General features: G+C 41.1%; 1 protein-coding gene across 4 annotated transcripts in view; it reads right to left on the reverse strand.

Moving 5' to 3' along the window:
* The window catches only part of LOC121371158 (peripheral plasma membrane protein CASK-like), a 492,097-nt gene extending 480,293 nt beyond the window's left edge, over positions 1–11,804 (reverse strand). For all 4 annotated transcript variants that reach the window (XM_041496867.1, XM_041496847.1, XM_041496839.1 and 1 more), the window contains exon 1: positions 11,666–11,804. The gene's annotated coding sequence lies outside the window, so the exon portion shown is untranslated. The remainder of the gene's footprint in view (positions 1–11,665) is intronic.
* Between the last annotated feature and the right edge of the window lie 227 nt (positions 11,805–12,031).

The raw sequence follows: 12,031 nt of genomic DNA on the forward strand, positions 1-12,031 counted from the left end.
AGCAAGGGATCTTTTGTATGCACCATCCCACGCAACTCCTGCAATTAAGAAAATGTCCACGGCAAAAAAAAAAAACCATGTCATTGAAATAAATATATATATATAGTTCAAGGTGAAAAAGTGTCATGGAGATTTTAAAACTCCACAATTACAGGGGTTGCCCACAGACAGGATAGTACATACCATGGCCTTGTTACACCAGTTGTGGAGCACTGGCTGAAACGAGAAATAGCCCAATGGGCCCACCGACGGGAATTGATCCTTGATCGATCGCGTATCAGGCAAGCTATGTCCTACCCCCACCCTCTATGAAATCCTGTTTAAAGAGGGTGCTCAATCCCACAATCTATTTTCCTGTTCTAACCATTACCCAATAACTACATCAAAGGCCAAGGTCTATGCTACTTTATTGGTTGAACTTAAAAGTAGCAGCAGTAGGTTATCTCTCCCCTCCACTCTCTCACTCTTTTCCTTTCCATCTTTTTCTCTCACTTCCTTCCCTTCCCCTCCCTCCGTTCTCTCTCTCCCTCCCTCTCTCCCTCCCTCCCTCTCTCTCTCTCTCTCTCTCTCTCCCCCTCTCTCTCTCCCTCCCTCTCTCTCTCTCTCTAACTCTGTCTAGTGTATCAAAGGCTGTGGTATGTGCTGTCCTATTTGTGGTAAAGCGCATATAAAAGTTCCCTTGCTACTAGTACTGGAATAATGTAGCACGTTTCTTTTTGAAGATTACAAGTCAGAATAACCCAAATGTCTGTCAAAACGACCATATGTTAGACACCAAACAGCCATAGTTAATAACATGTGCTGAGGTGTCATTAAACAAATATACCTTTCTTTATCACCATGGTCACAAGAAACTCAAGATGGGTCAACAGACAGAGGACAGCACACACAGCCCATGAAACATACCTGTACATGTAGAGAATTGGTTGACTATTTAAAATATCCACCGTTATCATCACAAGTGTTTCCCACTGTTAACATCAGACACATGACTTTCTATTGATGTATCATGTGCGTTCATGTCATCTGTGAGTCAGCAATATTCACTAGGGTGTGTGAACTGCACCCTACCAATACTGTCACTCAGTCGACAGAATGCTCGTATGATCAAATAACCTCAACTGACCCTTTCTTTGATTGGGGTTTTTTCCCATCCCAACCAGTGCCCCACGATTGGTATATCAAAGGTTGTAGTGTGTGCTGTTCTCTTTGTGGTAAAGTGCATATAAAAGATCCCTTGCTACTAATGGAAAAATGTAGCAGGTTTCCTTTGAAGACTCATTAGTCAGAATTACCAAATGTCTGACATCCAACAGCCGATGAATAATAAACAGAAACATTAAGAGCTGGGCGGTATTCAAATTTGACATTCAGTATCGATATCAGTATTTTTTTAGGTGATTTACCTCAGTATCAGTACGGTATTCAGTAATGACACAATACCAATACTTATAACGAGTGGTATTTACGGTATAGTCAGCTTTAAATGCATGTCTAAGTTAAGCCTCACCAGGTATCAATATTAGTATTTTTGGGGTGATTTACCTCGGTATCAGTACGGTATTTGGTAATAATACAATACCAATATTGATATCGAGTGGTATTTTCGATATACTCTGCTTTAAATACATGCGTGAGTTAAGGCTCACCCGCAAGGCTCTCGTCTGATTTAAACCCAACCCATTTTGCGTTTGTCGAATACATTGTTAGTGATTTAATAAATGGCGGTAAATTTTTTTTTCGGTATTTTGTAATTAACTTGGTACAGTAAATCGGTATTGACATGATACCAATACCAAATGGTATATACGGTATACTGCCCATCTCTAAAAACATGTGCTCTAATGGAGTTAAAGAAAACACATTTTTAATTTTTGTCCTTCATTTATATTTAGTATAAATATTCCAGTCAACATATTCCATGTACCCAAAATTTTATGCCCCCCCCCCCAAAATCCGGCCCAAATATCTGCCTCTAGTAGGGTTGGACGTGATCAGTAACAGAGTAACTGAAGTGCATAGGTTTATAGGATCAATCACCCTCAGTGCATTGATCCACTGTTTATGTCAGGTGGGGGAGGGATCCTTTTCTTTTCCCGTTTCAAACAGTGTCCAGCAAATGGTACATTATGTGTGGTCCTATCTGTGGCAATTTCCTTCCGACTTCATATAAAAGATTTGACAGCTATCTGTACTTTGCAGCAGTACCATCTTCACACAGTTTGTATGGCCGTCAATTTGCCTCTCATATACCTTTCCATGCGAGTGTAGAGGGGAGCTAAGACTGCCCCATAACATAACTCACAGACAATCAGACTTTCTGACAGAAAAAGGGGTGAGACGTAGCCCAGTGATAAAGCGCTCGCTCAATGTGTGGTCGGTGTGGGATTGATCCTCATCGGTGGGTGCATTGGGCTATTTCTCGTTCCAGCCAGTGCACCATGACTGGTATATCGAAGGTTGTGGTATGTACATATAAAAGATCCCTTGCTGCTAATTGAAAAGAGTAGCCCATGAAGTGGCGACAGCGGGTTTCCTCTCTCTATATCTGTGTGGTCCTTAACCATATGTCTAACGCCATATAACAGTAAATAAAATGTGTTGAGTGTGTTGTTAAATAAAACATTCCTTCCTTCCTTCTGCCACAAAATAATTTGAGGGTACATGACAAAACCAAAACAGACCATAAGCGCCCCTACTAGGTGTGCTTATGGGTTTGAAATATAATGAAACTGGACACTGTATTTCATGTACTGTGACAAATATTTTAAACAGCAGTTCTTTTACTGTACATATAATCTTTCTAAAAATTATGAAAATACATCCATCAGTTTGTAAGATTTAAGGATACATCATTTAACCCTTCGTACCCTCTGGCAGAAACCCTGACAATGGTTGCCCCCAAATGTGGATTCCCCCCTGCACTGGCATAGGAAGTGAGGAGCAGGGGGGGGGGGGAGGGGGGCATGTGTCCCCAACTTTGTGGGAGCAGTGATGGGTTTTTTATATATTTATACATATATTTATATATATGTGTCCCCCCCCCCCCCCATTTTTTGGCACCTTCCATCGCCCATGCCCCTAATATAAAATCGTGGCTCCACCAATACTACGGAGAGATGATTGTGTACACAGTAATTAGGATAACCAACCGTGTTAGGTCCAGCAACAATTAAGCGTGTCTATATACAGTGAAGCCGGTGTGTAAAAGACACCCAAGGGACATAATATTATTAATAATGCAGTCTCTGTGAGCTGCAAGTCTTTACTCATGTATGCACACAGCAGAGAACGTTTTACTATTATTAATAATGCAGTCTCCGTGAGCTGCAAGTCTTTACTCATGTATGCATACAGCATAGAACATTTTTGTTTTCAGAATTTTGATTAGCAGCAACTGCTCATCAACCAGGAAAAAAAATTGTGTATAGGGAATTATATTGGAGTTGAATAGGACAGAACAGAAAGGAGAAAAATAAAAGAGGAAAATTATGTATGAAACTTAAAACTTGGCAGTGACAGATTCAAGGAGGGGGTAGAGGTTTAACTCCCTTTAGCTGCCAAGTATTCGGAGAGTACTGCTAAAGTAATACATGTCCCCTACTGGTCCAACAAATTTTCTTAGTTCAAGGGCCATCAAAAATGGGTAAATCGCCATCAAGGAAGGAAATTACTTATTTAACAACGCACTCACACATTTTATTTATGGTTATATGGTGTTGGACAAATGGTTAACGACCACACAGATATTGAGAAAGGAAACCCGCTGTCGCCACTTCATAGACTACTCTTATCAATTAGCAGCAAGGGATCTTTTGTATGCACCATCCCATAGACAGGATATCGTCATCAAAGTCAAATTTGATCTATAAAACAAAATTTAATATTCATATCTTGAGGAATTGTGGAAAAATGTGGGTAGGACCGATGAACAGACAGACCAATGGACATACAGACAGATGGACAGACAGACGGACAGACAGACCAATGGACATACACACAGATGGACAGACAGACGGACAGACAGACCAATGGACATACAGACAGATGGACAGACAGACGGACAGACAGACCAATGGACATACACACAGATGGACAGACAGACGGACAGACAGACCAATGGACATACAGACAGATGGACAGACAAACGGACAGACAGACCAATGGACATACAGACAGACGGACAGACGGACAGACAGACAGACCAATGGACATACAGACAGACCAATGGACATACAGACAGATGGACAGACAGACGGACAGACAGACAGACCAATGGACATACACACAGATGGACAGACAGACAGATGAATGGGGATGAAGCCTATAGTCCCCTCTGGTTGGTCTGTTTGAGGGCTAAAAATTAATGTACCCTCACCTGGCACCAACACATGGCCTTTCCTTGTTGGATGTTCCCAGTACAATATATAACATTCTTAAGTGTGTTTGGTATTCTATCTATCTATTCTATCTAGGTTTTGCTGGTGCTATAACACCTGCTACAGTTTAACAGCCCTCTCAAAACCCTAGATTCACCCATCATCTTGGACATCATCTTGAATCTTCTATGTCTAGACCATTTGTTTGAGGTGCTCGAGTTGTAGGATGAAATCTCCTCAGCAGACCCACTGGATTGTCCCCCTCCCCCAACTCATCCCAACCAAATGCCCCATGACTAATATTTTAAAGGTTGTTTTATGGGGGGGGGGGGGGGGCAGTGTTCGAGATTAACGGTATCCCGATATCCCGGGGATACCAGAATTTAATTTTGGATACCATACTTCAAGAACCCAGTATCCCACCGGGATACCATATAATGTTGTGGGTTTTTTTAATCCTGCTTTTATATTTTTCACTGAAACAAACGAAAGTCGTCATTTACTGATGAAGTTAAGTAGCAGTATTTTTGATCTCGTACCTATATGCCATAAAAAATATCTCCCCCAACTCATACCCAGTCTAATGCTATACTGAAGCAATAGCAACGTAGCAATAGACGGAAAACTGCTACGTCGCTACCGTTTTTGTTGAATGTTTCCTCCCTTCAAATTTTATTTGAGATATTGATTTCACATCTGCAAAAAATTGATACAGGTAGGTTTATCATTAGTCATGTCAAAAACACTTATAGATTACCGCTAAATATTAATTTATGTCAGTATTACTCAAAATTAGATGCAGCAAATCTTTTTGCCAATTCCGTTTGATTGCGAATTTCATGAATTCCGCGATTTCAACAGCGGTGTAGCAATAGACTGGGAAAGAGAACAGTGTCGTCCAAGTTTGTTGTTTGGTACTTATGATCTCTTTTATTTTCAGTACGTATCCTCAAATTAGGGATCTTTTATATGCACTTTCCAATTTAAACAGGACAGTATACACCATAGCCTTTGATATATACCAGTTGTGGTACACTGGATGCAACGAGAAATAGCCCAATGGGCCCAACAACAGGGATCGATCCTAGACCAACCATGCATCAAGTGAGCGCTTTATATGTCCCACCCCTGAATATTGCTAGAGAACATTTGAGGTAGTGCGAGAGATTATAGTCCATCCCATCATTCTATTAAAGGCATATTGTCACAGACCACTGACCTATTTAATGGCCTAACAAAATATTACCTGAACAAAAATAAATTGATTTGTCCCTAAATGTACTTTATTCAACCATTTTCATAACCACCATACTTAATTTATTAATATTTTGTAAAAATAATTGAATTATGGTAATGGTCCATAATTCAAAAACTAAAATTGCCGAGAGGGTTCACATGGATTTCACTCCATCATGGTTCAGTTATGGTGATGCGATAGCTAGATTTGGTTTCCAACAATTCATGTAATTTTTATTTATCATCCATTTCTAGACAAATAATGTCCTAAAATCCGTGACAGTATGCCTTTAAAATGTTTTTTGTCCATATTTTAAGTTTGGTTTGACATAAGAAGAAAAGTAAAAGTGTTTTGACAGTGTTTTGACACTAACAAAAAACTACTCTTTTTGTGTGCAATTTACAAATCGGTCGGCTCAGAAATAAATAACTTGTAGTATATTTCATAGTATGAAAAAAAGGCGTTCCCTGTGGGACAGACTATAAGTCAAGTGTATACAGAGGCCATAACACTTCACAAAAGCTCTACATACCAAACTGCTACATGTATGACCTGCACCAAGGCCAGTATGCCAGTGGAACATTACATAACTTACAAGGTGTGCAGGCTTTTAGAATTACTGCCAGTTCAACTGTACATAAGTACATATCTTATCACAGAGATAACATGTGTGCATGTGTGGTACATGACCCTTTGAATCGCCATGCATGATCAGAAACAATACACAGTTTACAGTAAATACGGGCAGGTCTCATCAACAACACCAATGGGACAGTCACCAAGTATGTATAGGGGAATGTCCAAGTAACTCTCCATTCCTGAAAAATAATGGAGACGAGGCCCGCTATACCAATAGATAATGACTTTATGTCTGTCTGTCTGTCTATCTATATTACTCTTAGTAATGGGGAGTTATGGAATCATTGCTCCATTATTGAAAAATAATGGATCATTGTGACAATACAGTGATGTCACAGATGTATTTCAATTGTACTTAATTCATACCTGTGCCATCACACTATTAGGGTATTGTTCCAGCACTCTGAAAATTGCGATCGTTTCTTTCACACAAATCTAATTTTGCATAACCTTTTTGAAATTTGAATCACCATTTATTTGGATATAACCAGTGTTTTTGCCAGAAATAAATATTTGGGTATGAAACTATGGAACTGAATTTGAATGCAACCATAGTCAAGAGTGGGTTAGGGGAGCCTCCCCTAGAAAGAAAATGGGTTAAGTTTAGGGTTAGGGTTAAGAAAATCATACAGTAATGATATGAGTAATTAATTTTGTCAAAAATTTAATTAAAAAAACAAAAAACTAATTTGGGTATGGTGCCATACCCGATTTACCCTCTGGCAGAAACCCTGATAACGGGTTACGCAAAAAGTGAAATGGGTTAACTGGATTTATTTCTGCATTACCGATAAATGGGTCACGCAGATTTTCAATCCTCAGAGGCCTGGGCTGCGTTCAACCAGACCAAGCAGAAAAACGTATTTAACCATAAAAAAAATGTGTTGAGTGCATTGTTAAATAAAACATTTCCTTTCCTAGATTGGTTTAGGAAAGGAAATGTTTTATTTAACAATGCACTCAACACATTTTATTTACGGTTATATGGTGTCAAACATATGGTTAAAGACCACACAGATATTGAGAGAGGAAACCCGCTGTCGCCACTCTATGGGCTAATCTTTTTGATTAGCAGCAAGGGATCTTTTATATGCACCATCCCACAGACAGGATAGCACATACCACAGCCTTTGATATGCCAGTTGTGGTGCACTGGATGGAACGAGAAATAGCCCAATGGGCCCACTGACAAGGATCAATCCCAGACCGACCACGCATCGAGTGAGTGCTTTACCACTGAACTGGTTTAGGCACCTCACGTTAAACCAAATGGCCATGTTGGGAACCAATCAAATAGTTTGCGAATGTTACTGAAACATTTGCAGGCTGAACTGAGGCTTGTTGTTCTAACTGTAGATTCCTTTTCAAGAATCAAGTACACATACTTAATCCATACCTGTGCCATCACACAACTGCATATATGCAAACCAAGGGCAGATAAGTATGTTACTAACAGAGGCTATTGTTTCTAACTGTAGACTAACAGAGGCTATTGTTTCTAACTGTAGATTCCTTTTCAAGAATCAAGAACACATACTTAATCCATACCTGTGCCATCACACAACTGCATATATGCAAACCAAGGGCAGATAAGTATGTTACTAACATAGGACTGGACTGGACTGGAAACTCTATTAACGTGCCCCTATCCACGAAGGTTCAGGCACGCCCACTACGGATTTAGCCTCTGACTTCGCCAGTGATTAACTCCGGAGCAGGGGGGGGGGGGGGGGTAAGTTTGAGGTGGGCGGAATTTGGAAAAAAGCCATTTAGTAAAGTCAACGCGAGCCAAATAGCAGACACTTCGCAAACTTGAAGTAACACCGAGTGGGAGCCGTGTTCTGATTGGCTGAATTTCGATTCCTCGGTGAAGCCTGTTTTTTTACCTAAGTCTACAAAGAGTAACTGCCTCCAAAAACATGTCTGGACTCTAAAATTTGACCCAAAATAGTTAAGACTGCTCGGCCAAAAGGTTTTTAAGGTGATTTTGAGCAATTGATCGGGCGCCAAAATAAAATGCGTTAGACTATTTATAAAAAAATAAACATAAGAATTTTGAACTGCTTCTAAAACGTTTAAAGTCTAACTAGCCCAAAAAGGAGGTTGGTACCTGTCCTAGGAAAGGTTGTTAGCGGGGATGTCGTCAAGGAGAGGCGATGAACAGGGACGAATCCAGATGGTGGAGAGCGTGCCGGTGTGTGGACTTGGTGATGATCTCGGTGATCGGACGGTAGTCTTCCCCGGCAACGGTCTTAATGACGCGGTGGATGGTCGGGTTGTCCATTTCATCGACAAGCATCCCTTGGTGGAAAATTCCCCTCCGGCGAACGGTAAGACAAATACCACGCCCATCTTTCATCGTGATCCTGCGCACCGAGTACTCTCCTTTCGTTTGTGGCAGAGGTTCGTATGTGTCCTGGTGTGGCTCACAAAGTAGCTGGCGAACATCCCCAATGTTGATCTTGACCAGCCTCGAGTAGCGAGTTGGTAGTTTGCCTGCCTGCAGTGACCAAGGCTGTCCAGGGAGCAGTTGTTCTGTTGGAGGTGAAGTAGGTGTCGGCGGTTGTGTCGGCGGACTTGGCTTGGCTGGTTGGTCGCCTGGAGACACAATCGCCTTCCGTTTTCCAACGGCCACAAGACGGGCCTGGGACTCTACAGCGGCACTCTTCCTGGGTGGGGGTGGCATCGCTGGAATCCCGGGGGTTGAAGTCATTGGAGTTGTGGGGGGCGATTCCATCAGGGCCTGGTTCAGGTCCGAGTCCGCCACTGGCGAGTCGACAGCTGGATCCGGCAGAGCTGGAACATCTGGCCTCGCTGGTGTTGACCGGTGCTTGGGGTGAACAACGGGAAAAGTTGCCGCCGGTAGTTGAGCTACCGGTTTTGACCTCCCCCGGTCCGCCCCTGGCACGTCCGTCTTCCTCCTCCTTCTCCTCCTGGGTGGTTTCTTCGCTGGGTCACCGTACACCAAGGTCACGGTTGCCCGTGGCCCGGTGTACGTGATGCGGTATTCCATAAGCACTCCGTAGGAAGCAATGAGTCCCCCCAGGTGGGGGGGGGGGGGGTAGCTCGAGAGAGCAGGCGCATACGTCCTGCTTCATCTTTGCAAAAATTACGAGTGGCTAACATAGGCTATTGTTTCTAACTGCAGATTCCTTTTCAAGAATCAAGTACACATACTTAATCCATACCTGTGCCGTTACACTACTGCATATATGCAAACCAAGGACAGATAAGTATGTTACTAACAGAGGCTATTGTTTCTAACTGTAGACTAACAGTAACAGAGGCTATTGTTTCTAACTGTAGATTCCTTTTCAAGAATCAAGAACACATACTTAATCCATACCTGTGCCATCACACAACTGCATATATGCAAACCAAGGGCAGATAAGTATGTTACTAACAGAGGCTATTGTTTCTTAACTGTAGACTAACAAGGCTATTGTTTCTAACTGCAGATTCCTTTTCAAGAATCAAGTACATATACTTAATCCATACCTATATATCAGAGGGCAGACAAGTACGTTACTAACAGAAGAAGGCAGGAAATGTTTTATTTAACGATGCACTCAGCACATTTTATTTACGGTTATATGGCATCAGACTTATGGTTAAGGACCACACAGATATTGAGGGAGGAAGCCTGCTGTCGCCACTTCATGGGCTACTCTTTTTTTTTATTAGCAGCAAGGGATCTTTTATATGCAACATCCCACAAACAGGATAGTACATACCACAGCTTTTGCTACACCAGTTGTGGAGCACTGGCTGTTACTAACAGAGGCTATTGTTTTAAATGAAGATTATTTTTCAAGAATCTACTGCTGTGAACAATGCAATTTGAATTTCTTTAAATTACATGTGTTTAGGTTCGGGATGTTAACTCACAACTGACTGAACTCATACATATAGTAAAGAGATAGAGTACATGTAGACCTGCCCACATTTGCACCATCAGATGAATGTGTACTTTAAGCGTTATTTAAACCTGATATCTTAATCATTAATAATATATTCTGATACAATACATATATACCGGGTAGTAAACTGATAGCACATGTATGTATAGATGTTTCCACATTTGCAATATCAGATGGACATGTCATTTAAGCCATAAATTTAAACCCAATATATTAATGCTAATGTGTTCTGATAGAATACAATGAAGGTTGTCAAATACTAAATGGAAAATCATAGATTTCTCGTTGAACAAATATCATCCTCAACATTGGTTAACCATCTACTGCGAAGGATACTACTGGTCAAATCACTCGGACAAGGGCTGAAAAGATATTTTTATTTTGGGTTCTTAGTTTTGTATTATTCCTTGACATTTTTTACCATGTTTTGTTCATTTAAAATATAGTTGTAATTAATTTGGTAGTCACACTTAAACATTTAGCAAACAATGGATTCAGTTCAGGTGTGTGTGCAGGAGTGGTGGTTTCGAGGGTCGAAGGAAGGAATTTTTATTTAACGACGCACTCAACACATTTTATTATTTTTAATTACAGTTATATGACGTCGAACATATAGTAAAGTATCACACAGATAATGAGAAAGGAAACCCACTGTTGCCAAGCAACTACTCTTTTCTGATTTGCAGCACTTCTATATGCAGCATCTCACCGTTTGTGGTGCACTGGCTGGAATGAGAATTTATTTTAGATACTCTTTAACCTTACATAACCCAATGGGCCTATCGACTGGGATCGATCCTAAATTGACCGTGCATGAAGCGTATCCACTGGGTTGTCAAAACAAATTTTCTCAATATATTTTCTGAGGGAGCATAACTCATTAACTGGAACCTCCAACAAACTTACTTGCTACAGTCTAGACACACACACACCCTCCCCTGAATAAATTCATGCACATGCGCCTGCAGTTAGAGAATGCGTCCTAGACTCCTACAGGGCTTGTGAACATGTATACACATTTTTTGACAGGGTCCAAGCTGGACCTAGCCTGAAGTAATTTCAGGATCATTAAAAAAACACCCAACATAACTGGCACAATACTATTAATAATACATTGTCTTGTTAAGCTGGCCAAAAATAAGTCTGAAACATCTGCTGTCAAACTCAGCTGACAATAGGTGGGCTACACAATAGAGGCACTTGTGTCAAAAAAAAAATGAAAAAATTGTAAAAAGGACCCTAAAATATTCATATTTTGTGCAGGCTCCCGCCTCTTCTCCACCCTGCTGGATTCGGCCCTGTTTGGATCCAACACTGATCACTAATACAATGTTTTATTATCGACCCCTGCCAAGACCCACCCACTGTAAACCCAGGTCAGACTGGTCATCGCGTGTGTCAAAACAATGTGTTACGATCAGTCCAACTCTCGACCCAGGCTTGCAGAACCAGGTCACACAAATACGATCAAATTACAGCGCGTAGCTTACCTCCAGGAGTCGTTCTCCTCAATGCATAATCCGTATTAAAACCAAGAGTGTCCAAAACTTAGTTGCTACGAGCAAGCTGCAGTGACAACTACCTTTACACGCAAACAGTGGGGTCGCACAACACAACTTTATCCTTCAAAGTTCCGCCATGAAATGAGTTTGAACCGGAAGTCCATTTAATGACCCTCTTATGGATTGTGGGACGTTCCTATTGACTAGACGTCAACTTGGGTGTTAAAGTCACACTATCTGATTTTATTAATGGGCAAATCTGTCTAATAAAGCGAATACGTTCGGGCGGAACTGGGCGTCGATTTATAGTATTACATTCGTACAGCTGACATTCGTTTCGAAATAAATTATTTC

Source organism: Gigantopelta aegis, chromosome 1 (genome assembly GCF_016097555.1).
Source record: "Gigantopelta aegis isolate Gae_Host chromosome 1, Gae_host_genome, whole genome shotgun sequence".
NCBI lineage: Eukaryota > Metazoa > Mollusca > Gastropoda > Neomphalida > Peltospiridae > Gigantopelta > Gigantopelta aegis.